This window comes from Crocodylus siamensis, chromosome 11 (assembly GCF_052110815.1).
Source record: "Crocodylus siamensis isolate JL-2025a chromosome 11, ASM5211081v1, whole genome shotgun sequence".
Lineage (NCBI taxonomy): Eukaryota > Metazoa > Chordata > Crocodylia > Crocodylidae > Crocodylus > Crocodylus siamensis.
The window spans coordinates 7,148,080-7,173,927 of NC_143405.1; the positions used below are offsets into that span (position 1 = coordinate 7,148,080).

The 25,848-nt window shown below is 49.9% G+C and overlaps 1 protein-coding gene across 2 annotated transcripts in view; it reads left to right on the forward strand.

Moving 5' to 3' along the window:
- RALGDS (ral guanine nucleotide dissociation stimulator) overlaps positions 1 to 25,848 on the forward strand; it is a 99,159-nt gene that overhangs the window by 26,502 nt on the left and 46,809 nt on the right. The gene's annotated exons all lie outside the window — the stretch shown is intronic.

A 25,848-nucleotide genomic window follows, 5' to 3' on the forward strand; every position in this document is an offset into this window, starting at 1 on the left:
GTTGCGAAATCCAGAGCACCTGAAAGGGAAGGGAAATTAAATTCCTGGAGTAAGAAATTCATCCTGCCACTTAGAACAGGTGGAGGTGGTTGCTTCGTGACATGGGGCTCACCAGGATAGTCCTACCGCAGGCCTCCCCGGGGTGGCCCGTGTGTGTGATGCTTTGTGTTAATGCAGGGCAGGTCTGGGGTGGAATTGCCTATGCAGAATTCAGCTGCAAAACTACGTTCTCCGCTGCAGACTTGGCTTGACAAGCTCTATCTCCTAAACTCTTTTGTTGTTCAGTAAGGGGCAGAGCCTAGTTTTTCTGACTCGAGACAAGCCATACCACAGTGGCATAGGGAACCTAGGGGCAGGATTTAAGGCTTTTACAACAATCCTATTTGGATGCAGCATCAAGGCAGAGATTACTACATGTGATGAAATCCGGAAATTCATAGTAAAGGTTCCTATGGTAACCTTAACTGTGCCCACTGCACAAGTACTTCCTAGACCTGATTGCACAGCAAGTAGGCTATATGACCAACTGGTCTGCTTGATAACCTGATTTAGCTACATCTCCCTTGTGCTTAGAGGGGCATGCATGGTGTTAGATCCAACAGTATGTTGTGCCATCATGTGGGCTCCAGGCTGGTCCTGTTGCAATCCAAAGCCCCTGAGCTGAGTTGGGGCAGAAGTCTGATTCTTGGTAATACCCATGTGGGAAACAGCATTTCTGCTGCAGGGACCTTAAATCTAAATTTCCCAACCAACCTCAGGACTAACCTCTTCCTGTTCATGCCCCAGTGCTGTTGATACCAGTTGCACTCCCATGCTTTGAAGAGGCAACAAAAAAAGTGGGGGTGGGGGGGGGACACAAATCAAAAGGAGCTTGTGTACCTTGGTGGTGCAGTCTCACTGCCAGGAGGGCTAGGGGTGAGTCCCAGCAGGAAGGGAACCCAAACTTCCAGCTCAGCAGATGGTGGGGGTGGGGGGAAGCATCTCCATAAATAAAGGTGGCTAACACAGAGTCTATAATTGGCAACACCCTGGGGCTTTAGCCAAGTCCTGCTCATTGGCTGCGGTTGCTGCAGTAATGAGGATACCTGCATCGGTGCTGACAGCACCTGCATCGGTGCTGACAGCACCTGCGCAGCCAGCTGGCCCTGCTGGAGCTAGGTAACATGCACTGCATCAGGCGATGTGGTGGGTGTGGGAGAGCATGAGTGCCCAGTGCCTAGCACCATGTTTCTCCCACTGAATGAATAAGAGTTGAGGGCAGGGCGTGCTGCTCCAGAAGAGGCCAGGAGCGTGGGACAGAGCAGAAAGACATGTGCAAGGACATGCACAGGTGGGTGAGAGAGCCAGAGCCACCTTGCCTCACTCCCAGCCCCATTCTCCTGGCATTTCTGCTATTACGTCAAAACTTGGCTGGCGCCTTAGCCTTCATCATTGCAGCATCCGAGCTCCTGATGTGCCCATGGATTCAGGGACGGTTCTTTCTAGCATGTTGTTCTGCAGTGTTTCAGGGCTCTTTAGGACCCAGGGGCTTGTACAATGCTGCTGAGCAACCTGCTTGAAGAAGCCCATTTCTCAAGGCTCCTGCCGTGCAGAACCCGTTCCTGCTGGGTGGGAAGATCCAGCACTGGATTTATCCCTGACTATTGCAGCGTTACCTAGGGAAGTCTGGTTGCCTCAGACAGGTTGAGGATTCCCTCTTAGCTGGGTGAATCATGGAGGATAACAAAGAGGAAAACCTGACCTGGATATCCGTGCTCACCTGAGCTGGGGTCTTGGTATTGACTTGGGGAATAAGAAACCCTGGCCTGGATTTTGCTGGAACAGCTTCTACTCGTTAAAACGATTCCTGGTTTTATTGTTGGAAGTAAAATTTCTGCTTTTTATTTTACAACAGAAACACTGTGTTTTAGGAATTGTTTCCATTAAAACCATCAGCAGCTGTGCGTGTGTTAGATGGAGTGCCATGGCATACCCTGGTGGTTTTGGGGGCATTGGTGGGATAGTGCTGCCTTCTGAACAGCTGCCTGGGTTTAATTCCTGGCCAGTGAAGTAGAGGCGTTTGTATGGGGAAATCTTAATGAGGTTGTAATAGGGAAAACAGTCAATTAGGATGCCTAATTTAGGTGCATGTGGAATAATCAGGAAGAATGGGAAGTCCTGGTATGCCGCCCAATTTATTGCATGACTGGAATAACAGACTTGGTGGGATGGCTCATAGGACTGGAATATGGATATGGATTCAGGAAGGACATGCAGGCAAAAAGGAAGGAAGTGCTTCCATGTATATTGAAGACGTATGCGTTTGTTCTGAGATCTTGTGTGAAGTGGGTCATGGTTGTATTTGGTAGTCCCTGGTGTGAGATCAGAGGAAAATCAGAAAGGGCAGTGTCAGGGGTATTTGTGGTAGACAAGCACTTGGCTGGCATCACATGACCCCAGCACATTTTCCTGCCTCTAGCAGGGGGTCAGACTCGATGATCCTTCAAGGTCCCTTCTGACTCTAGTATGCATGAATCTGTGAATCGCACTGGGAAGAGGAGGTGAGCTTTTTAAATATATAATCTAAAGCATCCAAATCCTGGGACCTGGTGGTTATGGCGATCTTGACTGCTGTCTTGTCTGCTGGGAAGGTAGCAACAGTGCACAGACTGGCCCTCAAGATGTTAAAGCGGGAGTGAGCAATATGCGGCCCATGGGCTGGATCTGGTCTACCGAGGGATTTTGCCCAACTGGCAGTGGGTCTCTTGGGCCTGCCCAGGCCAGGTGCTGGGAGCTGCCTGGGCCGTGGCATGGGTGCATAGTGGGGCTAGGGCAGCACAGCTGGGCTTGTTTGCTGGCAGCCCCGGCAGTGGCAGCTCCTTCTGACTTCTGCCGCCATCAAACCTGGCCCCACTGCCCAGGGACCCTGGCCTATCTGCCCTGTACCCACCCGAGGCATGACCCACATGGGCAGGGCATGTAGTCGGGTGGTTGAGATGGGGCAACAGGCAGGTGGGGAGAGGAACAGGTAGGCAAGGCCAAGATCGCAGGGTGGTGACAGCGTGAGGCCAAGGCTGGGGCAGAACCATGACCTACTACCCACATGCCCCTGCCTGCACAACCAGCGCCCATGGATCACCCTGTGGATCACCCTGGCCCTGCATTGTCACCGCCCCTTGATCTCAGCCTTGGTCCCAGCTGCTCATCCTATCCCATTCCCAGCTGCCTGGCTGAGCACAAAGCAGAGTCACTTAAGGAGTTTTAGTAAACTGTTGTGTGCGGTGGGGCAATGTGTAGGGGGGCATGATGCTGACCCAGCCCACAACAGCTCACCAAAACTCCCTATGTGGCCCGTGGACCCAAAAATTGCCCACCCCTGTGTTGGAGTGTGCTGGAGACAGTTTGTCACAGGGTGGAGAAAACTGCTGGTGGAGGCAAAGAACTGAATTGTTTTATGACTGATCTGCATAATTTTTTATGACAAGGCAGCTGTGATGGGACTGGGAGCTCTGACTCCTTGATCAGTGTGTACAATGTGTGGAATAATTTATTTGCAGTCCCTTTGCTGGGATTTTGAGGAAAATATCCAGCAGCATGGTAGCTGTTGAGTAATCCCATGTTGTAAGGCTTCTGGTAGTTGCCAGTAGGGGTTGGGAAGGAATTTTCTTTTATCATGATTCATGAAAATGTCTTGTTGTATTGTGGAGGTTGTATTCCTTCTGAAGCACTGGGGCATTGGCCACAGCTAGGGCAGAGGGTTTTGACTGGAGAATGAGGATGTGCCTACTGATGCTTAGAAAAAACAGAGGTTCCTGCCTAAGGGTCATGTTCTTTGCTCTGGGTTAAACTGAGAGCCAGGTTTGGGTTCAGGGAGGAGTGTTTTCCCTAGATCATACTGGCAATGATAATTGGGGGTTTTGCCTTCCGCCGTAGTGCAGGTCAGGTCCTTTGCCTAGGATGTTTTCCAGTACAAAGTCCTCTCCTGTTACTGCAATGACTGGGCATTAGTAGTGCCCTTGTGTTCCTCCTTTCACCTTTGGCAATGGTGTGTGTTGTATGCTGTTCTTGGTGTTTCAGGTATTTGGTATCTTGTATGTGAGGACTTAAAGCAGAGATTCTGGGGAATTGAGGGATAAACAATGGCTTGCAAATGCAGGGGACTAGAATCAGTAGCCCAGGAAGCCGGTTTTAGGCCTGTGTTTTCAAATTGCTGCTTAGTAGGGAGGAATTGGTTGGGACATAGGTGACATAGTGACTGAGCACGAAATGGTTGTGTTCGTGAGCCTAAGAGAGGGGAGAAAGGAGAACAGCAAGCTAAAACTTTGGCCTTCAGACAAATAGATTTTAACAAACTCAGAAAATTAGTAGGCAGGATCTCATAGGAAGCAGGAGTCATGGATACAAGTGCAGGGGAATTGGTTGTTCCTTAAAGAGACAATATTATGGGCACATGACTATTGGGACAAGAACATATTAGCCCAATGCAAAGGAAGGATTGGAAGAATAGGAAGAGGCCAGCTAGGTTGAACCGTGAGCTCTTCTGTCACCTGTCAGATGACCAGCACAAGTAGCTTCAAGGACAGAGGGCAAGTCCTCAGCCTCGAGCAGGGGAAGAACACGTTACAAGTCACTTAGATAAGCTGGATGTTTTCTAATCCATGTGTAATTCATCCTGGTGTACTTGGGGAACTTGTGGAAGGAACTGCAGAGGAAATCGGCTTCTTGCTTTGAAAACTCCTGGAGGTCAGGTGAGGTCCCAGACGATTAGAAAAGAGCATATACAGTGCTCACTTTTAGCCATGGAAAGAAAGAAAATCAAGGGGATTACAGCCCACTCAGTCTAACTTCCATATTAGGAAAGATAACTGAGCATAAGGAATAGATTTACAAGTACATACAGGCTGAGGAGGTGGGTAATGGCCAGCATGGATTTGTCGAGAACAAGTTGTGTCCGGTGAATCATATTTCTTCGTTGACAAGGCAGCAGGTCTTACAGATGCAAGGAGCAGTGGATGCAATATACCTTGACTTCAGGAAGACTTTTGACACTGCTGCCTGCAACTTTCTTAAGATTGAACTAGGAAAACCCAGTCTAGGTGAAAGTGCTTTAGGATGGGTCCATAACTGCTTGGAGGATTGTGCTTCAAGAATAATCACTAGTAGCTCAGTGCCAAGCTGGGAAGAGTAGGTATCAAGTGAGTTTCTATAGAGGTCTGTGGAATACTTTCATTGATGACCTGGAGGTTGTAGTGGAGTGGACATATACTGAATTAGACATCAAGCTGCCTGGGGTTGGCAGAACAGGATTAGGATCCAAATTACTTGGGCAAATTGAAAAGAAGACCTGAGATAAATAGGATGGCCACAGCTTCTGTCCCAGTATCCCCATAGGTACCTACATTTGAGGTTTTCACCGTATAGTGTGTAGTTTGTGCTTTGCCTTTTCCCATAAATCTCCTATTCTGTCACCTGCATGGCAACCATGGCACTTCCTGGCTTCTTGTCCTTCGTGCTTCTAGTACAGAGTACTTGGATTCCCACTGGGGAATGTCAGCTGGCAGCATCCGGGAACAGACTGTGCAGCCTTTTAATAGAAGAATTAGCATCTGCAGGTTGGGGACAGACTTGGGCTTGTTGTACATAAACTTGTCCAATTTCCCCCCCTCCATTCCCTGCTAGCATGGGAAATACTAGCTCTGCCTGTCTACCCTGGAGAGGAGGGGAGCAATCTGGTACATGTATGCTCTCGGCCACACCTGCCCGCAGGGCTGGCATCTTGTCTGCTGACAAAACTCATGCCACAGTGGAAACTCCACTTGGGAAATCCAGAGCTGCTTTTCCCTCTTGTGCCAGCGTGGAAGCTCCAGTTGCACAAGCTAAATAGCACACTCTCTCCTTTTCTGGTCCACAGGTCAGAAGGAGTTCATGAGTCCTTGCTTGCCTTTCCACACTCATGCATACATATCTCTTCCATCTCCTTGCAACGCTATTGCACACCTGTGCCAGCACTGAGAGGTTTAACCTGGTGTTCCCTGTGTGCTGGGGGTTAAAGGCACACTGGCTTCTGCAGCTTCCCCTTCTCCATGGAGTCAGTTTGAGCAGATCTGGAAACATTTTGAAGTCCTGAAGCATTGGATATTGGAGAGAGGGCATCTTTAACGTCCCTCATGTCCATACCCAGCCCCCAGGAGGTTTCAGACTGCAAGCTCCCCATTTAAAAGAAGTATTTCTGAGGACTGTTCGTAGGCACTCATTCCCAGAGCATTTGTCTCGCCTCCATCCCTTGCTCCGTCAGTCTCTTCCACCCACTTCTGATGCGGCCACAGTTCAAAATTCATCTTGCAAGCGTGAAACGAACCTGTTCACATAGTCCTCAGTGCATCTCTGTTTGTAGCATTAAACTGCGCAGTTCCCAAAGGGCGCTGGCTGCACTGGTGGGAGGGACTGCAGGGGCTGCTGAAGGTCAGGGCTGCGGGGCATTGGGCAGAGCTGCGTGGATGAACACATCCTGCACCTGTTTTTGCTTTATAGGGCACTAGTTGTTGAAAGCTGGTTCTTTGCTTTCCCAGAGCTGAAATTCATCCAGATGTAGTTGAAAAGAATGGACAAATGAATGAATGCTGGTGTAACACCGCAGTGGGCTGGCCCCAGCCCAGAACTGCTACCCGAATCTGCTAGCAAGGGACAGCAGGATGGTGTGGGGGGGGGAGATAAGAGGAGAGAAATGCGGAAAGGGAGGCTACATCTTTCCCAGCACTGCTGGCCTCAGCCTGTGCTGCCACAGCACCGAGTGCACAACCCTGAGGCTGAGTCATGCACCCCTTAGGCTGCCTGTTGCTCTTTCCCAGAAGCTCCCCAGCATGCCAGGAAATCTCTCTGGTACTGGATGATCCTTTTTTACCACTCCTGTCCTTGCAGTGGCTACATGGATCCTTTTGCAAAATCAGCCTAGCCCATAAGCAGACTGCCCACCCTCTCTCAGGATGCCGCGGCCCCCATCCCAGCCGCTCCTCCTTGTAGCACCCGCATTTCGCACCACAACTAGCTGCATGTTTGTGATGGGTGAAAAAATACCTGTAAACACAAGGCAGAGCCTGTTTATTAGCCAGATACTTTCCATGTCCCTTCTGGGGGGTAACCAGCAGGTGCTGTGCAGACTTTCAGGGTGTGCAGAGGAGTGGCAGACAGAGACGGGACTGATGCAGGTGGGAGCAGGAGACCTAAGTGCAGGGATCTGGGAAGAAGCTGGCCAGGCTGCCTGGACACTGGAAGGATTAGAGTGGGACAACTGGACACAGCACCGGGAGGAGACGTGAAAAGGGTGGCCTGAAGCTTGGGAAGCAGAGCTCCCATCCTGCTGCGGCCTGCATTTCTGGCTCTGATTAGTAGTTTGTTCGGTGTGATTTGCAGCCAAGAGAACACATCATTCTCCAGGTATGCTGCAGTGATCTGCCCAGGCCCATCTGGGGATAACGTCATACAGCCCCTCTCTTGTCTCTGGTGGGAACTCCTGGCCCGGCTCCAAGCTTGGCCTCCTCCACCAACTGGGGAGGGGAAGGGGGGAGACAGACGATTGACTTCATGTGTGCTTAAAAAATGAAAGCCGGAGCTGTACTTGGGGCCCTTCACTGAATGGGGACTGGTTCGTGCCCTGCGGCTTCACCCAAGCCTCTATTGCTGCCCCAGAGTTGGAGCAGGGGAAGATCTCTCCTTCCAGTGCCACTCCTGGAGAAGCGGGACTCTCCCCATTACCCTGGAGCCAGCTGATGGGGCAGGCAAAACTGGAGAGACTCCCTCACCTGTACAGAGTGCGCAGCTACAGAGGAACTGTTACCTAGTGGTTGGAGTGCACTAGGTAGACTGGGAACTGTGGATTCCCAGAACTGGCCTGGCAGACTGGGAACTGTGGATTCCCAGAGTCCCTACCCTGTGACCTCAGGCAGGGTACTTTTGCCCCACCAGCTTGCAGTCGTTAGAATGGGGATTGCTAGCCCCTCTTTCCCAGGTTGGGCGTTGGGAAAGGTAATTATATTATGTTCACAATGCTCCAAAGGGTTCGTTCTGCAGAAAGTCCTGATCTGTCAGAACCAGAACTTTAGATGGGAATGTACCAGTTTGGGCAAAGCTCTCCGTAGAGAAACCCAGGGGGGAGGAAGGAGAGCCTTTGTGAGCCTGGTGGTCCGAGCCCTGCCTGAGTACAGGACAGACCCTGGTTCAAGTCTGTCCTCTTCTCTCCCACGTCCTAGGTGTGTGCCCATGTCACCTGCCCACTCTGGGGCATGGGTCTCTCTCTTGTGCGGATCAGGGGGGAGGTGGTTATTTTGAAACCTTTTTCAGAAGGTCTCGGTATCGTTTTTCAACCATCAGGATTTCATGAAACCGCCTACTCATGGCTTCTGTCAGCTCTGCCCAGATGTTAAGACCGCTGTCCTTGCAGGTTATTCTAAGGCCAAAGCAATGCGCATTCAAGGTCATTACTGCCTCTAGTGCAGTGGTTCTCAACCTTTTCAGTTCTGATAGAGTCAAGGCGCCCCTAGGAAAATCTCAACTCTTTGTCTTCACTTGTTTTTTGACTGGAGAAAAATAATAGAGCATTTTTTTTTTCTGTTGGAAAGAACTCAGAAAGGCCACAACAGGTCAGAACATTTTTAGCACTGTGGATTCTTATTTGAAATCTTCTGACTTCGTCTTGTGAATCATATTTGTGGACCTAACAGCACTAACATTGTGTGACACCTTGAAAGGATCTTAAGGCGCTCAAGGGTGCTGTGGCACCTTGGTTGAGAATCATTGCTCTAAAGTTTCAGACTAAACCACTGGCACCTGCAGTTACACAATCACTTGAACCCATGGCTTCCTCCCAGTGTAACCTAGCCCCTTGGGCTGCCATACCATTGTGCTGTAGGTCAGGCAGAGGGGTACTGGCAGGGTTGAGCAAGAAGCTAGCTTGCTTGCTGCCTACCCTCCCTGGTTGCAGATAATGCTATCGGTCCCTGCCTTCCACAGCTCAGCAAAAACCTTTGCAAAATCCACCCCCAGAAAAGCAAGAAAGGCAAAATGGGAGGTGATTTTCAGAGAAATGAGAGAGCTTGGCTAAGAAGAGTAATGGCTTTTGTGCCTGTGAAAGCAAATCTAAGATGGGGAAGTCAGTGTACCGAATACAGCAAGTGACACAAAGTGGCTTGCGTGGCATTCTTGTAATTCCTGAATATGATGGAAATTTATGATGTTCTGGTCTGTTAGCTGAGCCAGCAGTATCTGCAACCAGAGAGACAGCTGGAATCCACAAGGTTGGGAAAGACTGGCACAGCATGTCCTGGTCTAATGATAGCGTTGTGTGTGGCGCAGTGCAATGTGGTGCAGTTCATTTACCCCATGACTAGTTTGCAGTGCAGTCAGTTGAGTGATATGCGCCACTACAAAGCAAGGCACTACAGTACGGTGCAGTCCAGACAGGCCAGTACTGTGTTATAGACTAATGGCTGATAAAATGTAGTGTGATGCAGGTAGTATGCGGTATGTGACCGTTCCCAGGACAGTGCAGTTTCACAGCAGCCTGACTTCTAGTACACTCTAACCCTTACCACTGCAAGTCATCAGGGTGTTTGACAGTTACCTTGGGCCGTTGCAGAAGACGGGAACTGAAGGAGAATGCAATTAATGGGGGGAAGCCAAAGAACAAGGTCAGATGAAGCAGGAAGAGACAGGGACCCTTCGTAACGCCTGGGAATTGCAGAAGACCAGGTTCTCTTGGCAGCGGTGGCAGAAGACGTCAAGGTGTATTTTCAGACACAGCTAACCTCACGAAATGGCGATTTTTGGCGCTGTTCCGTGACGTGAAGCATCATCTTCTGGTGAAGGCTCCTGAGATCCCACTTGTGCACAGTGGATTTGACTTATAGGTTCATCTCTGCTTGACCGTCCATGACAGCCTCCTGAGTGAGGGGGGGCTGCCCTGTGAGGCACGGAAATCCAGGGACCTGCAGCATATTCCAGGCACATTGGAGTGTGTTGCAAATCCCACTGATCTCATCAGGATGAGGGGGTTGGTGCTCGGGGCTGGGTGGCTCTTGCCCCATCCCACTGTATTTAGGGTAACAACTCTTTTCTGCACCCCATCTCCCCCTTCACCCTGCCCCTTGTCCTACTTAAGAGAGCCTTCCCTGCACGTGAGCACATCTAGCTCCTTCCCTTTGTGCGACTGTGTTCATATGTATAGGTCTGTACATGGAGAGAGCAATAGGCAGCAGCACAGACAGGTGTCATCTGAGGGCCAGAGATTGGCTGCACAGGAGTCAGTGGGAGCTTTTGGTTAGTGACTTCATCAGGACCTGACCAAGCACTTTGGAGGTTGGCATAAGTTGTAGAGATCATTCATCATGCGTCTGGAAGGCAGCTCATTTTTGAGCACGGAGCCTAGTTCTCTGGGTCTGCTTAAATCATGCATTTCCCTGCGCCTTCTGAAGCCCCCAGTGCCATCAGTGGGGCTGGGATTTCAGCCAGAGTGTTTGCCACCTGCCCTTAACCCACCCCGTGCTCCTTCTGTGCAGTGAAGTGGATCTACCTGGGTTCATTAATAACTAAACCAGGGCAGCCTTCCTGTGTGGGGACTTCTAAATCTTCCACATGTGGATGAGGGCAAAGGGAGTGGAATCTCCCAAAAGCAACTTGGGGAGAAGTGAAGGTATGAATTGAAGTCACCGTCTCTCCCCGTGGTGTCGTTTCCCAGGTGGGCACACACATTCTGGCATAAGAAGTCTATTTCTAGCTAAGTGGATGTCACTTTGGAGTGGGGTTGAGCTAAATCAAAAGAAGTCACCCCCATATCAGGACCTGTACTGGTGAGGTTACAGCCAGTAGAAATGTTTAACTATGCCATTAGCATTGTACTGGTGAATAGGTTAAACCATCTGCCTGTTGACCAGCCTTAGGTGGCTAGGGAGCACAGTTCCTCAGAAAGCAGATGTTGAACTGGGCTCCTTTGTCACCTTGATGCTTCTGTAAACCCCACCTTTTTGTTTCTCTCTGTACCCCAAAGACCTGAGGGTGGGTCTCTTCCTTTTTTCATTCCTCCTTCTTTCTCAGACGTAGCTTCTCTGTTTTCTTCCCCCTTCTCTCTCAGATGTAGCTATGTGTACAGCACTATGTGTACAGCAGGTTTGACTTCAAAGAGCTAATTAGTTAAATTATATTTCACATGCTAATTTATTCCTTTAATATATTTTTCACGGCACGTTGGAAACTAGATGCGGATAAAAGCTTAGTCTGACCTTTGATCCAGACTCCCAATCGGACGGGGAGATGGGGGAAGACTTCTAGGTTCATGTTCTCCCTTGTGTGGGATGCTTCTCTGCTGTATTTATTCAGTACTGAGTCCAGTTCAGCTTTAAGCATAGAAGCTGGCAGCAGCCCTGGGAACCTGGAGTTTAATGTCGCCCTTTGGCACGTACAAGAAATGTTTTCAGAATGGCTGGAATGTGCTATTAATTTACTGCTTTGCGCTTACTGTCAGCAGCACTTTGCAGCTTCTGAAGTGTCGTGTCGGTGTCTGCTAATTACTCCCCACCAGACTCCCAGGTGGAAATGCCATTCCTCCCATTGCACAGAGGGAGGGAGGGAAAACATGCACAGATAGCCACACACTACTCATGGTAGCCCAGGAGCTAGCCAGATAGAGTTTTGTCACATTCCCTGTCTGTAGGTAAAATGCACTTAAGTTTTTTCCACCAGGGAACAAGCAGAGAAACTAAACTACAGCACCCGCTTGTCCATGCAGGCGCTCCTTTCCACGCCGCACTGTTCCTGCTTGGCGGAGCCAGTGTGGGAGACGCGTTCACCTCTGCTCTGCATGCACAGCTCATTTTTCAGGGCTGTCAGGCCAGCACCTTCCCCCAGGGCTTGCTGGTCACACTTCAGTGTCCTCAATACTGCATTGGTTACAGAGTGGTCTGGCACTGGGACCCAGAACATCACAGGGCTGCGACACTGTGTGTGTGTGTGTGTGTGTGTGTGTGTGTGTGTGTGTGTGTGTGTGTGTGTGTGTGTGTGTGTGTGTGTGTGTGTGTGTGTGTGTGTGTGTGTGTGTGTGTGTGAGACCATCAGCATTGGAGCCATGTCAACACCACCAGCGAAGAGCCTAGGAGAGCTGCTGAGAAGCCCACATGCCCCGGTTGCTTCTCCCCACATGCACCAGTCATCTGAAATTTGGCCACATGGCTAGCTGTGTGGCCTGAGTTATGCCCAGTGCCCCTCTCAGCTCCTCTGTCTCTGTGGGGGGCTTTCCTTGTCATGCCCTTAGGGCTGCTGTAAGCCAGCTATGCTGCCCAATTTCCAAGCTTGGTCCGTTTCTGGGGGGAAGCGAGTGCAGGGATTGTGCTTTGAAGGGGTGCTGCCAGGCTTGCCAGGGGGACACAGGGTAGATGTACTGTAAGTGCCCCCTGCTTTGCTCTGCAGTTTATGCCTGCTTGGTTTTTACTCTGCACACATGAGCAGAATGGAAAAATCGACTGACGCATGAAGCGGCGTAGCTGAGCATGGGCTTGGATTGATTGTAGACTTAAGCAGTGTGTAGATGGTTTGGTTGAACTGATAGTCGCAAAGAGCCCGGTAATGAATCAAAGATGCTGTCATGTTTGTGTTGAGAGCTGTTTGGTTTCCACAACCAGTGCGCTATAGATGTTATCTGGAGGGTGGAGCCGAAAGCTTAAAACTGGGACCGTTTCCTGACAAAGGTTACGGTTCAGATCAGCAAAGCCTCTCCCTTCCCTCCCAGCCAAACAAGCACCAGACTCCTGTGAGACAAGTGGTCGGTTTGTCAGAGAAAAATAGAAATCACAGAAAAGATGACCCAGGACAAATGCTGTCCCTGCATCTGGGAATGTAAGTCCGGAGGGAGCGCTGTGAAGCCAGCGGGTGAGAGCAGGATGCGACTCATCAGACACTCAGTTGTACCTGTGCTGCAAATTTTAGGCCTGCCTTGTTCCATTGTGTGAATGGGCAGGATGGTTATTTTTTTTAATGAATTTCCTCCAGCCCCTGGAGCAGCAGGGAGATGGACCATTGGGATGCAGCATGTTGAACAGGCTGCACAGTCTCTCTCTCTCTCTCTCTCTCTCTCTCTCTCTCTTTTTTTCCCAAGACTCAGCAAAAAATCATCTGCAGCAAATGCCAAGAACAACCCCTCATAGCTCTTGCTGCCTTTCATCTTCAAAGCACTTTGAAAACATTAGCCAATCCTATTAAATGCGAATGTAATTAATAATCCCAGACAATCCCTTTGTTTGCTCTTGGTTAAGAAAGGCTGCTCTCTGCAAGGGACTTTCCGCTGTGGAGTCTTGGGGTCTGAAATAGTCCAGGTTTCCTGGTTGCCTGCTGGTATCTTTTTGCTCAGGTTTCTGAACCAGGGAGGCCCCCTTGGACTGAGTGGGAGTTTTCTCTTGTTCAGAGAGGGGCGGTGCTTGGTGGTGAATGGGCACCTTCTCCGCTTGGTGGTACAATCACATTCACAGGAGACAGCTGCCCTGGGGGTGTCTCAGAAAAAGTGCCTCTTGCCTGTTTGCCAAGTGTGTAAATAAGTAAAACAAGGCTGCTGCCATGCCAGTCCCAGCAGCACATGCATTACAAACTGAATGAGCGCCAGGCGCTTCAACAAGGATTTATTGGCTTGAGTGCTGCCAATGGGACGGAAAAGGATGTGCACCCATCTGGTATCTGTCAGGTGGGGATGGTGCCCTCGGGACAGATCACAGGTTGCATTTGGGTTTGAGCCCATCTGCCCCTTTGTCATTCTTGGCCCTTCTTAACAGAGCCTGGCAACCTCCTTTCCCCACTGCTTCCTAGTGCACCTGCAGGCTCTTCATCTCTGCAGCAACCTGCCTTGCACTGGCCGCATAAAACCTCTTCCCCCACACGAGATGCATTGCCCACGCTGGTTTCCACTCCCTCTGTCAGGTATCCGACGGTTGCTAGAGCCACATCTGTTTCCTATAGTCATGTGCACAGCAGAGTCAGTAAGGAGCTGTTGAAGGCAGGAGGCTGTTGCCCTCCTCAGTTTAGTCTTGGTGGAGTAGGGCCAGGCCTTCCCTTTAGAGAACTCAGGGAGATGGGCATGAGGATGCCCCAATTGGGGCAGCAGTTGTTCTGCTGCCAGTTTTCCACCTCTCCCACCCCTGGCTAAGATGGGATTTGGTCCAGTTGGAACACGGCATGACCAAGCTGTCCACACTGTGCCTGTTTAGTGGGTAAGAGAAGACATCACCTTGGAGTCATAGAGTCAAGGGACTGGAAGGGATCGAGTCCAGTCCCCTGCCATAGGCAGGAGGTTGAAGAGCTCAAACTAGCTCAACAAAGTGCTTATCCAGCCTCCTCTTGAATACCTCCAAGGATGGTGACTGCACCACCTCTGCTGGGAGTGTGTTCCAGGTTCTAGTTACCCTATGGAGAAGTTCTTCCTTATGTCCAGCCTAAATCTTCCCTCTGTTAGTTTGTGACCATTGCTTCTCGTCCTCCCAAGGAGTGCCTTCCTGCAGAATTGCTCCCACAGATCCTGCTGCCCCCTCTTCCCCCCCTTCCCCCAACATATTTGAAGGTGGCTATCAAGTCACTTTGCAGCTTCCTCTTACCCAGACTGAACAAGCCCAGCTCCCGAAGTCTCTCCCCATAGGGCCTATCCTCCAGGGCTGCTGACACATCATCTTTCACCAGTGCTAACGTGGAAACTCATTAACACACCTAATAGCAGGTTGCATTGGAACGGGTCTTGGCAATACAGGCCATCCTAGTGCAATGCATCAGAGAGGCTCTTTGCATCAAATCCCCCTTTTTTTTTTTTTTTTTCCTTCCACTGCTTTATTTCGTATCTGTGGGTAGTATCTAGAGCATGTGATGTCCACAATCCATAGGTCCATCCACAAGGGCCAGTAGGCTGGATTCCATCTCTGAGTCCTTCTCTGAGGATGCAGGGACACTGGGAAGGACAGTGGACCGTGCCCAGCTGAGGGACCCCTGTACACATCTGCCCCGGCAAACAGCTTTCACTTGCAGCAGTTGAAGTCAGTTGGAAGGTTCTTCCTTCTGCTGCAACAGAGCAATGCTGCATTCAGATGAGCCACATTGGCAGCGTTCAGCTGAACAAGTGGGATCGTTGCAGTTGGAGCAACTTGAACTCTGTGCATTGTGAAGTGGGAAGGAGCTGGCAGTTCCTGTAAGCATCTGATCGATCTGCTCGCCATGTACTTCTGTAAATGACCTCGCTTGATTCGCAGAACAGCTGCAGTGGGAAAATGACAATGAAACTTGGGTCAAAAACCATGTGCCAGACCCTCGGCTCTGGTAAATCTGAGGAACCCCACTGACTTGAGTGGTACTACCCTGATCTATGCAAACTGAGGGTGTGGCTTGATGTGAACAACTCTGCTCCCTCTTCTTCTCCATCCTTCTCTATGTATCTAGTACCTAAAAGGCAGTTCTCTCGCTGTCAGTATGACAGCCTTCTTCTCTGGAGCTCCTGCTCTTGCCTTTCCTCTCTCTCTCTACCCCCTCTGCTTTCTCTTTTTCAGCTGCAGTGATTCTGCCTTTTCCTTGCTGCTCCCTCTTTGTTTCTCTCTCCCCCTGCTCTTGTGTTTCATTTTCGCTTTGTCATGGGCTCATCTAACTCTGTAAAGCACGTAGCGCCGCAGTTTGGGAGAGAGATGAGGATCTGTAATGGAGCCCCGTTGAATTGCGTGGTATCGGATTATAATGAGCTACCTCTCTGAGCACTGGCATTGGACAGAGTAATTAAAAGTGGATTGCCTGGGGAATTGGTGGACCCAGAACGGTTGCTGCTGAACAGCTACGATCAATGAGAGTCTGTCGATACCACTTGCTGTTGTCCTCTGTTGGCTTGCATCAAATGGGATGGGGGAGGTCAGTGCCCTTAGCAAGGCGGAAAGGCCAGAAGTGTGAATTTGCTGACTGAGCTTGCAGCAGAATTTGGATTTGTTTCCTGATTTTGGTCAGTTGTTCGGGGCTGCCTTGCCCTGTGGGCTGTGTCGGTATGCAGGAGCTGAAGGGCGCTCTCCCACATCTGGATGGCCTTCCCTAATCCCTGATGCAGGGGCATTGTGCACTTGTTCCCTTCTCTCCCATTGACTAAGACTTCACGTTCCCAGTGTGCCACACTGCCCATAACAGCAGGGAGGGTGTAGGGCAAGAGGGTAGTCATTGGATACCCTAATTTAACTGGGAAAGGCCATCAGCCAGTTGCTTTCAACTGGCACAAGGGGAAGGTGGGGCGGGAACTGTGCTTCCCTGGGGTGTGCTGTCTTTCCTGGGCTCGTTCTATAGGGACACATCTCTGTGATAAACCCATGGGTGACTCCCCCCAGTAGAGGCCTGAACTAGCTGCTGTTGGACTCTGGGGGGACTTGGTTGGGTTGGTGAGCAGTGCTAACCGGCGTGAGAGCCCAGAGGGCCAAATGAAGAGAAGAGCTGCTACTGTTAAACTGTGGTGTCTCACCTCTCCTGTGTCCTGGCCATCTGCGGCTCCATGCTGACCAGGTTTTCTGCGCAGCAAGTTGAACGTGGCCCTTACACTTTGAGGCCATGTCCTCCAAAAATGCTGCTGACTGCTCCCCTCTGAGGTCAGACCCATGTGCAAAAGGGAAAGGCGCTGGCCAGGACTGTGCCTCTATGGGGAAGATATGAGCAGCAGCGGTGGGTGGTAACACTGGAGCTTGGGTAATCCTGTCTGCATCGAGTGATCAGTTAATTGAGATGAAATTGCATCTGCCGGCCTTACAAAGTGACTTGTGCTGTGCATGCAGATTGCATCTCCTCCCGCTGATTCAAGCGTTCCTCTCGCAGTTTAATGTCACCAAAACCTTTCAGTGACAATATAGCCAGGAGCAGGACATTTCTGTCCATCTGCTCCAGTGCTGGCAGCCAACGTAGTTGTGTTCAGCTCTGATGGTGCCAACTTACTCTGTGGCCTTGGATGTGTCATCTAACCTCTCTCTGAGCCTCAGTCTTCTTAGCCACAAGGCAGGGATACTCCTCCTCCTTTCTGAAGGCCCAGGGAAGCTATTTAAGTGCTTCACATTGTGGTCATGATTCACTATTGAACTTAAGCATGTGTTTAATTTTCAGTGCATGCCTGAGGAACAGTGGTGCTTCCTTTTAAGCACTGCCTTTCTGTTGGGAGCCCTCTCCCCACCCCCCTCCACTGATCTCAGTGTGTCTGCTTGCACAGCAGCATGGGAGTGAGCAGAGGCAGAATTCAGCTCATTAACATTCCCTTCTATTATAGCATGTAGTGTTTTACTCCACACGTGGTATCCAGGCCAGTGCTGAGAAGTTTAATCTCATCCCACCCCCTAGAAAACACCTTGTTTCACTAGAATCTCAGGTCCTGTCCAGCCCAGAGAGATTCGCACGCCTTTTATCATGCCACCGTGCTTTAAAACATGGGGCAGGAAATCGCCCAGCTTTGCTAACGGTTGCAATATTGGGTGGCTGTCTTAAAATCCAGCTCCCGGAGTCACGTGAGATTGCATACTCCTTGGGGCATGACCCATTCTTATGCTACTTGTTTGTTCAGCATGGAGCTCGAAGGAGGCTCAGTCCACAACTGGGACTCTCTTTATTAGGTGCTACCTCAGTGCAGATAACTCTGAGTAATCCCCTGCTGGAGTGTCCGTTTGCATTAAGCAGCAAAAAGTGTCGAACCCTTGTGAGAATCTCAAAGGCCAGAAGTGAATACAGAAGCCCCAAGGTGGTTTGATTGTTAGACCTGTGTGCTTTTCCAAGGCACCCTTGTGATGCCTGGCTGGGAGCAGTGTTCCTCTGGCTTTCTCCAGTCTGATCTCTAAGGGAAGCCTGTCATTGTCTGGGTGTTGTGACAACCTGACCAGTTGCTCTTGACTTGCCGCTGTCTGCTGCAGTGTTTGTTCAGATGAGTGCCACCCCCGCTTCTTGTCCCTGCTGTGGTTTTGCTTGGGGAATCCCTGCTCCCTTCTGTTGATAGCTACCAAACATCTACTGGGCTTTTTCAGGGTCAGGGCCAGATCCTGCTGGTACTCCACAGCTCAGGATGGAGCTCTTGCTTTGGAGAGGTTTAGAAGCCATTTGAAAAGAGGCCTTTGAACTGAGCCATATGACAGTCTCAGCAGCATCTGGCTGTGATCATGGCAACTAGGAAACAAATGCAGAGCAACATCCGCTTTATAGCTGGCAAGCCGAGCAGAGGGGGCTTGCTGAGCTTCATCCTTGTCAGAAAATAGGATTGGAGCGCAAGGCAGTACTAAAATAGCCCTTCCTTGCTCATCCTCACACCCCCTTCCCCATTTTTTTTATTTTATTTTTTATCTGCCAGGCTCCGCTTGGCTTTTCTTCTCCCATCACATGGATCTGCTGTATAAACGCTTAATTTTCAGAATGGGAGGTGAAGTTAATGGCTTCACATGAGTAACCAGAGCAGGGAAGTGCTTCTGGTCCACATGCTTCCTCCGAGGAATAGGGCTCTCTCCAACTGCTGAAAGGCACCCATGGGATTGTGAGGGAGCGGTGGGAAAGGCGTCTGCTCAAGGTGAGAGGAAAGTGGTATGGAGACCCGATGAGGTCCCCCAGAACTTCCCCCATTGCCTGTAGCTGAACAGCATCCACGTTCCTTCTCCATGAAATTGAGCTCTGGGTTGACCAGCTGTTCTCCTGCTGTGCCACTGGAGTCCGTGCACAAATGCTGGCCAGGGCGTCTGTTTACTAACCACAGTCAAAAGATGCATCGAGACTGAAGAGCAGTTACGGGGATGTGGAGGTGAACTCAGCTGGAAATCCAGGGCCTGCTCTGTTTGGTATGTGGATGGCTCAAAGTACCTCTAGCCAGTCTCAGCTCAGAGAATATAAGGGATAGGTGGGTCCTGGGGACATCCCCACCCTACGCACAAGCACTGGCGCCTGCATATGCACCTTTATTTATTTTTATCTGTCACAAACATCAAAGAATCCTATCCCCAGGGTTAGGGCCTGTGGCAGCTGGTAACACACTCCAGCCCATTGCAATACAGCAGCTATCCCCATCCAAGCCAGCAAGGAAACAAAACGCAACCGGATTCCCTTGCCCCTCCGATAATGGAAACAGTAGCCCCACCCCGTGCCCACACCCCCACTAAATACCTCTTAAAATTAGGGACCTTGCAGCAGGCTCTGAAGGTCACCAAGAGGGAGCCTGCTTGGAAATCCCTGAGCACTTACCCTGGAGGGGTATGACCTATGCAGCAAACCTGCCATATGGGGCCAAGCTGGTGCCTTCTGCCTGTCGGCCTCAAGCGAGCTCTTGCTGTTGAGCTGCAGAGCCCTTTGTATAAGGGAAATACTGACTGGGTTCTTGGCTACAGCCTTGTAAATAGCAGCATGGTAATTCACTGTATATAATGTTACCTGTCTGATCTAAGCAATAATCCTGCATCAGGCCAGGCAGCTCAGAAGGGAATACGAATCGGCACACCTCCCCACTGCTGGGAGAGTGGAGCTATCTGGCCCTGCTCATCTGAGAGCTTCCTCTCCAGAGCAGGTGCAGCCATCTCCAGGCAATGGGGGGGTGGGATCTCCCATGCTTTCCTGCCAGTGAAAGTATGAACAGCCACGCCATGGTGGGAGGTGAGAGCCCTGATTCTGTACTCCTGAAAAAAGCCTTAGTCCCTACTCCTGAGAGATGCCAGGAGCAGCAGCTCGGCTTGGTTCTTCATGCAACCCCTGGGAGATGGACCCCCTCTGTTGTGTTGCTAACTCCTAGTATTTAAAGATTGTGAATGGGGCTTGGGGATACTCCCCTGTGCAAGATGAGGTTTCATTTCTACCTAAGAGAACTTTTAGAACCTTTGAATTCTCCTTTGCCTGAGGAAGGGCATTTGGGTCTGAAAACTTGCAAAGAAAGAAATTTTTTTTTGCTACTTTTTAGTTAGTCTAATAAAAGATATTGCCTCTACCTCAAGAGTTTTGTCTGCCTATGAATTGGGCCCTAAACTCATGCAGTTAACTGAAAACCCAATACAGCCTGAGTTGTTTCCAGTTGCCTTCTGGTCTGTGAGCCATTAGGGTGCCCTCGGGTCATGTCTTCAAACTTTTCTCTGCAATAGACACTTTGGGCCTCTTCACAAAAGCCAAGATTCCCCTGCGTTCATGTGGCTCAGGCGCTGAAGCTTTCAAAGAAAGGCATAAACCACAACACTCTCAGTGGTCGTGAATTGAAAACATTGCATCTGCCATTCATGCCATTGATGGGAATCAGTGGCATCTCATTCCCCCAGTGTGCCTGAAAGGTAATCTTGGCCCTCTGTCACTGGAGGAGAGCACTGTTTGGAGGATCCTGAAAATAAAAAAGTTTTGCTGGCAATTGAGATGAGCTCCATAGGAACTTCCCCTCCTAAAACAATACGCCTTGGAAATCTGTGCGAGTGCCAGTTGCTGGAGGGGAAATCTCTTTTTTTCAACATCCTTTGTCTGTGTCACTAACAATACCTGGGAGTATTAGAGTGATTCTTATATTCTTAATTGACTTTTCAGCTTTGGTGCTGTTTGTTTAATTTGCATAATGCTCAGCATGGGGCTTGGACAATGAAACGTTCTGCTTCCTTTATGGTGCCCACCAGACTCCCTGCCAATCTCCTGCGCTAGACAATGATGCTGTGTTTGGGTCCTACAGGGCTTTGGGCTCAGCATCCTCTTCTCTCAGCTGCTTGTGTTAAATCGTATCAGCTTTTTTTGCTTTTCAGTCCATTGAAGCCTGACACCAAGGTTTCAGTCTTCACTTCAGATCACATCAGCTTTCCTACCACAGGCTCTGGCCCAGAAACAAGGCAGTGGCGTGGCTTTACTTTTCAGTTGGATTTCTTCCTATGTAAAGTTGTAGCCCTGCTGAGATCTCCTTGTTCTTCTCCCCCCCACCCACCCCACTAAATTGTTTCTATGCTGTGCCTTAATTTGACTCATTTGACTTTTGCAAAGCCATTTGATTTAATGTTGCTGTGCGAAAGCCTGGCCTCCTTTAAATCTCAGGGAGCTTAGCGCTTATTGATTCCCATCTCGCTACTTCTCTTCATTACAGGTTCTGATTTAGAGTCTCATCAAAGTTTTAAATCTGTCGTGTCTTATTCCCACGTTGGGCCTAAGTCTTCATACTGAATTGAAACTCTACATAGGTCCATTTTATTGTGCTACTAACAGTCCATAGCTCCCTGCTACAAATCAGAAGAGCCTTTCAATCCAATTTATGGGGTAGGAGGGCTCTCTGCACTTGACCTTCACTTCTGATACAGTTTAATCAGGTGCCCAGCTGCAGTTACTGCACTGAGAGATGAATCTTTCTTTTTCTGGGACTATCAGAGTCCTCACATTTGTCTCTGCAGGGGTCTGCACCCCTTGAAAGCTTATATCAAGGGTTCCCAGTACTTCCTAATAATTGTCCTGCTTGAACCTCGCCCCCCACGGGCCAGTGCTGGCTGCTCAATGGGTAGGCACAGCGCCCCCAGCTCCACCCTCAGATTTCTGGAAACCTGTAAATGCAACTAAACATTGTAACAAAACTACAGCAATCTGTCACCTTTGCTGTTCCCCTCATTGTCACCTACATGTGTCTGGATTAGGACTGACATAACACTGGCTGCCTGAAGGGCCCCCTTTTCCCCTCCTGCAGCTGGGATTCAAACAGGCAAGTGGAGAAAGCAGCTAGAAATGGTGCTTGGTGGTATCTGCAGGTTGCGTGTGCATTTGCTGGGATGAAGTTCTCCTTGGCTGTGCTTCTAGCCTTGGCCCAGCAGAGTGTCTTCACACCCAGTTTGCAGGTGAGACACAAAGCTGCATCCCCAGCTCCATTTGAGAATAGAAAACCTGTTCCCAGAGTCAGTTCCAAACCCAGCGTAGACCTTAATGAAATGGCATCTCCCGGGGGGGGAATGGTGGCACAAGCCCCTGTTAACTTGAGGCATAATACTGATAGGTTTTCTTGCCCTCCAAGGATTTGAGTGGGCGAGCCGTCTCATTTTGTAAGCAAGAGGAGGGGCAGAGGCTGGGGAGATGGCCAGAGAGTTATCTTATTCCATGGCTGAAAAACTGAACCCAGATCAAGTCGCATAGATACAAGCCAGTCTGAGCCATCCCAAGATGGTTGCACTGTAAATTTCCTACCGCCCTTCATCTGCGTAGATCAGAAAGGACTTGAGCAGGGATAGAAAGTGTATTAGAGTGGTGCTGGCAGCCATGTGCCCTGCTTAGCAAAGTTTCCCTTTTTGTCTCCTGGGGTTTTCTTCTATTGAGCGGTTGCCAAAGCTTCTTGTTTCTGAGATTCTCCTTTTACTCAGTTCAGCAAAATGTGTCATTTCAGCTGGGTGCTGTTGCTGGGGGGTGGAAATGTACTCTCTGCCCTTCAGCGTATTCCTGAGAGGTGAGCAGAGCCAAAGCCTAGTTTCTCCCCCCTCCCTAGGCCCACAAGCCCTGCTGGGCACAATTCATGCTTCACTTCAGCCCCCCAGGTTTCTCTAATTATAACTGGGGTTGCACACTGCTGTCTGGATGCTTTGATCTTGGGTGGGGGGTGTCAGACTGAAGGCACAGGGGGAGAGAGAGAGAGAGGGTGTACGAGTGGGTGGATACTCCCCCTACAAAGATAACCTCACTGGGGTTCCCTCTACCATCCTAAAGCAAGCCTTAGGGGCAGGTAGCTTGTGTCAAGTTGATTATTGTCTCTGATCAGCTGAAAGACTCTGTCACCCAGACCACCAGCTGCTTTCACCTACTTCAAAGTCTGTGCTAAAAGCCCAGATGAAAGGGAGGATGCACTATGCAGGCATGGCCAACAGGAAAACTTAGAGCCTCTGGATATTGTTTTTCTACCCTTTTGATTTGAGTGGAGCTCCCCAAAGCTGGAGTTAAGGCTCTGATCTTCCTTCTTAACAAATACTTAGGGTTGCAGTTTATGAATATATGCCCCTCCCGGTGCCCGGTAGCGGGAGTGAAGATGCTGTGCTGTGTGTGGAGCCGTGGGAGTGGAACGATATGCATGGGGGCTTAGTGCAGGCCGTGGGAGATGGTCACCTAGTGACCTGCAGGGACAGGCCTAGCAGGTGGGTGTCAGTAATGGTGTCCTTGAGCTTGCTGCCTGTCTCCCATTAGAATTTGGTACGGCCAAGATATCCCCAAGCCAGGAATGTCTGCTGTGAGCTGTTACTCCTCCCCACCCTAAGTATGACTTGGAAAAGAAGGGATAAAAAATGTAAGCAAATCAAACTGCCTAGAATTGATCATAAAGAATTTGCTACAATTAACCTCCCCTCCAAAATAAATCCGTTTGCAGCCTATTGGATCAGCTCGGCCCAGACAGAGCTGCTTCTCTGTGACGTCCAGACCATCTCTTTCTCTGGACGGTCTGGCTCTTAGATTCACCTGGGATTTTGCATCTCTTAGCATGTTCAGTATTTCAGAGACAGTTAATCGTTACAGTCTTTGCTGTGTATGGGTCTATGTTTAATGTAGTGAGACAGGTTTGTGACACCATCAGTGCACATATTCCCATGGAGTTTAACATGAAGGAGAAGAAATAGTGACGTGGGTACAAAATCCACCATAGGATCCCTATCTCTGGAGGCTGGCAAGGGGGAAATAAATTATGCCCAGTGAATGTCCCCAAAGAAAGCCCAAGCTAGAGAGACACGAGGCAGGCTGGAGACAGCTTAATTTTTGTTTTGTGTATCTGCATAACCTCGTGGCCTTATTTTGTCTGTTAAACTAAGCAGGGTTGGGCATAGTCAGTTCTTGTGTGACATACCTCTAAGAAAGGCATGGGAGGGGCAGGACTTGGGGATGGGAAAGGGGTGCAGTTCCTTTGAGTTGGATTGCTGTCTCCCAGTGCGGTGTTAGGGGTGCTGTACTGTGGGAGGCACCACCATTTGGATCAAGCACAAAACTGAGATTTACTGGAGTTCCTTATATATAGACAGCACATCCTACATACTTGCCACATAAAATTAGCCTGGTTTCCATTAAAAGAACCGTCTCCATTTTCAACGGTCTTTGAAGTGGTTTTTTTTTTGGGGGGGGGTACTCAGACTATGACTGAGTCTTCCTGCCAGTGCTTTGTAGTCTTCTGGTCTTTATCCAGTACTTTTCTCTTCTTTGCTAGTATGTGAAAGACCCACACAAACAATAGGAAAACGAATTGAAGGACTGTGCAGGGTAAACAGTGAAAAAGGCTATACACAAGTCACTAAGCAACAGAGAAAAATATTTCTGTGCTATTTTCTTTCAGTTCTCATAACCTTAGGTGGTAGTTATTGAAAGGGCAGACAAAATTGTCAGCCAGAAGGGTGCTGAGCTAACAGCAACCTGTAAAGCCAAACAGTTGAGGAACGAACAGAGGTCTGCAGAGGAGAGCACAGTGTGTGCGTCTCCCACATAGGAGGCTGCAGCAGAAGGATGGCTGAACTCTGCATCACTGGAAATACATGAAATGCAAAGGTATAGGCACCTGGACAGCTTGCAATCAGTAAAAGATCACATAATACTTTTTGCTAGAGCAAGGCCATTATCTGGTTTTATGGACAAATTCCAACACAAGTAGCTACACTTGACCTCCAAATTCTGCATAGGTCTTCTATCAGCTGCAGTAAATTTTCTTTCTTCCCTAATAGCAATTGTGTTGCAGTGCATGGAAAACAGTTTTGTTAGAGGGGGGAATGTGCATGAAATGCATGGTGTAAAACTGCAGTGGGTTATTTTTTCTTTTTGCATGTCTTTGGCTTTTTGGTGATGGTGCTAAGTATTAGGGGTGGGTAAGGCTGGGGGAGGTTGGCTCAAGTTACTGATTAAGGAACGGCTGGAAGCTGGGCCATATTGCAGAGCGTAGTATTGAAACCTGAGCAGCAGAGAAGTTCAGAATAAACTGCAGCTGGTTCTTGACATAGAGGCACAAACTCTGTCAGGACTCATTTGGGTCCGTTTCCTTCAGCCCAAGTCATCTGCAACCTCAGCAAGGAGGTGTTACAGTCCAGCTGTGTGTAGGTGCCCAAGGAAATGAAACGCCATCAAAGGAGCTTTGGGTTCCTTGTTGCCTGGGGATGGAGTGAGCTTCCCTGTGCAAGTTCTGGGTCAAATATTTAGTATACCTAAGCACAACTCGGAAGGAGAATGGAGTTTCCTAAGCCAGTGCACATTGCTCGTGGGAAGGGGGGGGCCTGTGCTTCTCAGACCTGGAGGGCAGGTGTCACTGGGAGTGTCTACACATGCTATTAATGTGATACAGGCTTACTGTGCAGTAACATACTGTGCAGCAAGCCCTCCCTGGGAGCACGTCTACACATGGATCCTGTTGGGACCAAATCCAAATCTGCTCCCAGTGGGAGTAACCTGGTACAGAGCTGCTCCACCCCTGCTCTGCCCCCTTGCAGCAGCCAGGGGAAGCTCCAGGCTTCCCCAGGGTGCTAGCCTGGGGGCTGGCAGGGGGCATGGGGCTGGTCCTAATGTGCATGGGGTCAGGAGAGGGGTCCTGATGTGTGTGGGGCTGGGAGACAGCTGTCACTGTAGTTGGCAGAGCTCTCCCAGCCCTGTGCACATTGAAACGCACAGCTGCTAGGGAGCCCCATGCCCAGTGGGGCTTCCCCCCCATCGGGGGGGGTTACCAGGATCTGTTCCAGTCCTGGAGCAACAGCCAGTAAGCTTCTGGCTGGGCTGGGACTTCCTGCCCAGCAAGGGGCTCCCTGGGAGCAAGGCAGATCTTGGCTATTCCCCTGCTGGCAGGGAACCACCACCTGGCAAGTGGGTCCCCACCACAAGAGGGACAGCTGCCAGCAAGGGGGAACTGGGAGCTGCTCAGTACCGGGATGGGTGGGAGGGCAGAGAGGG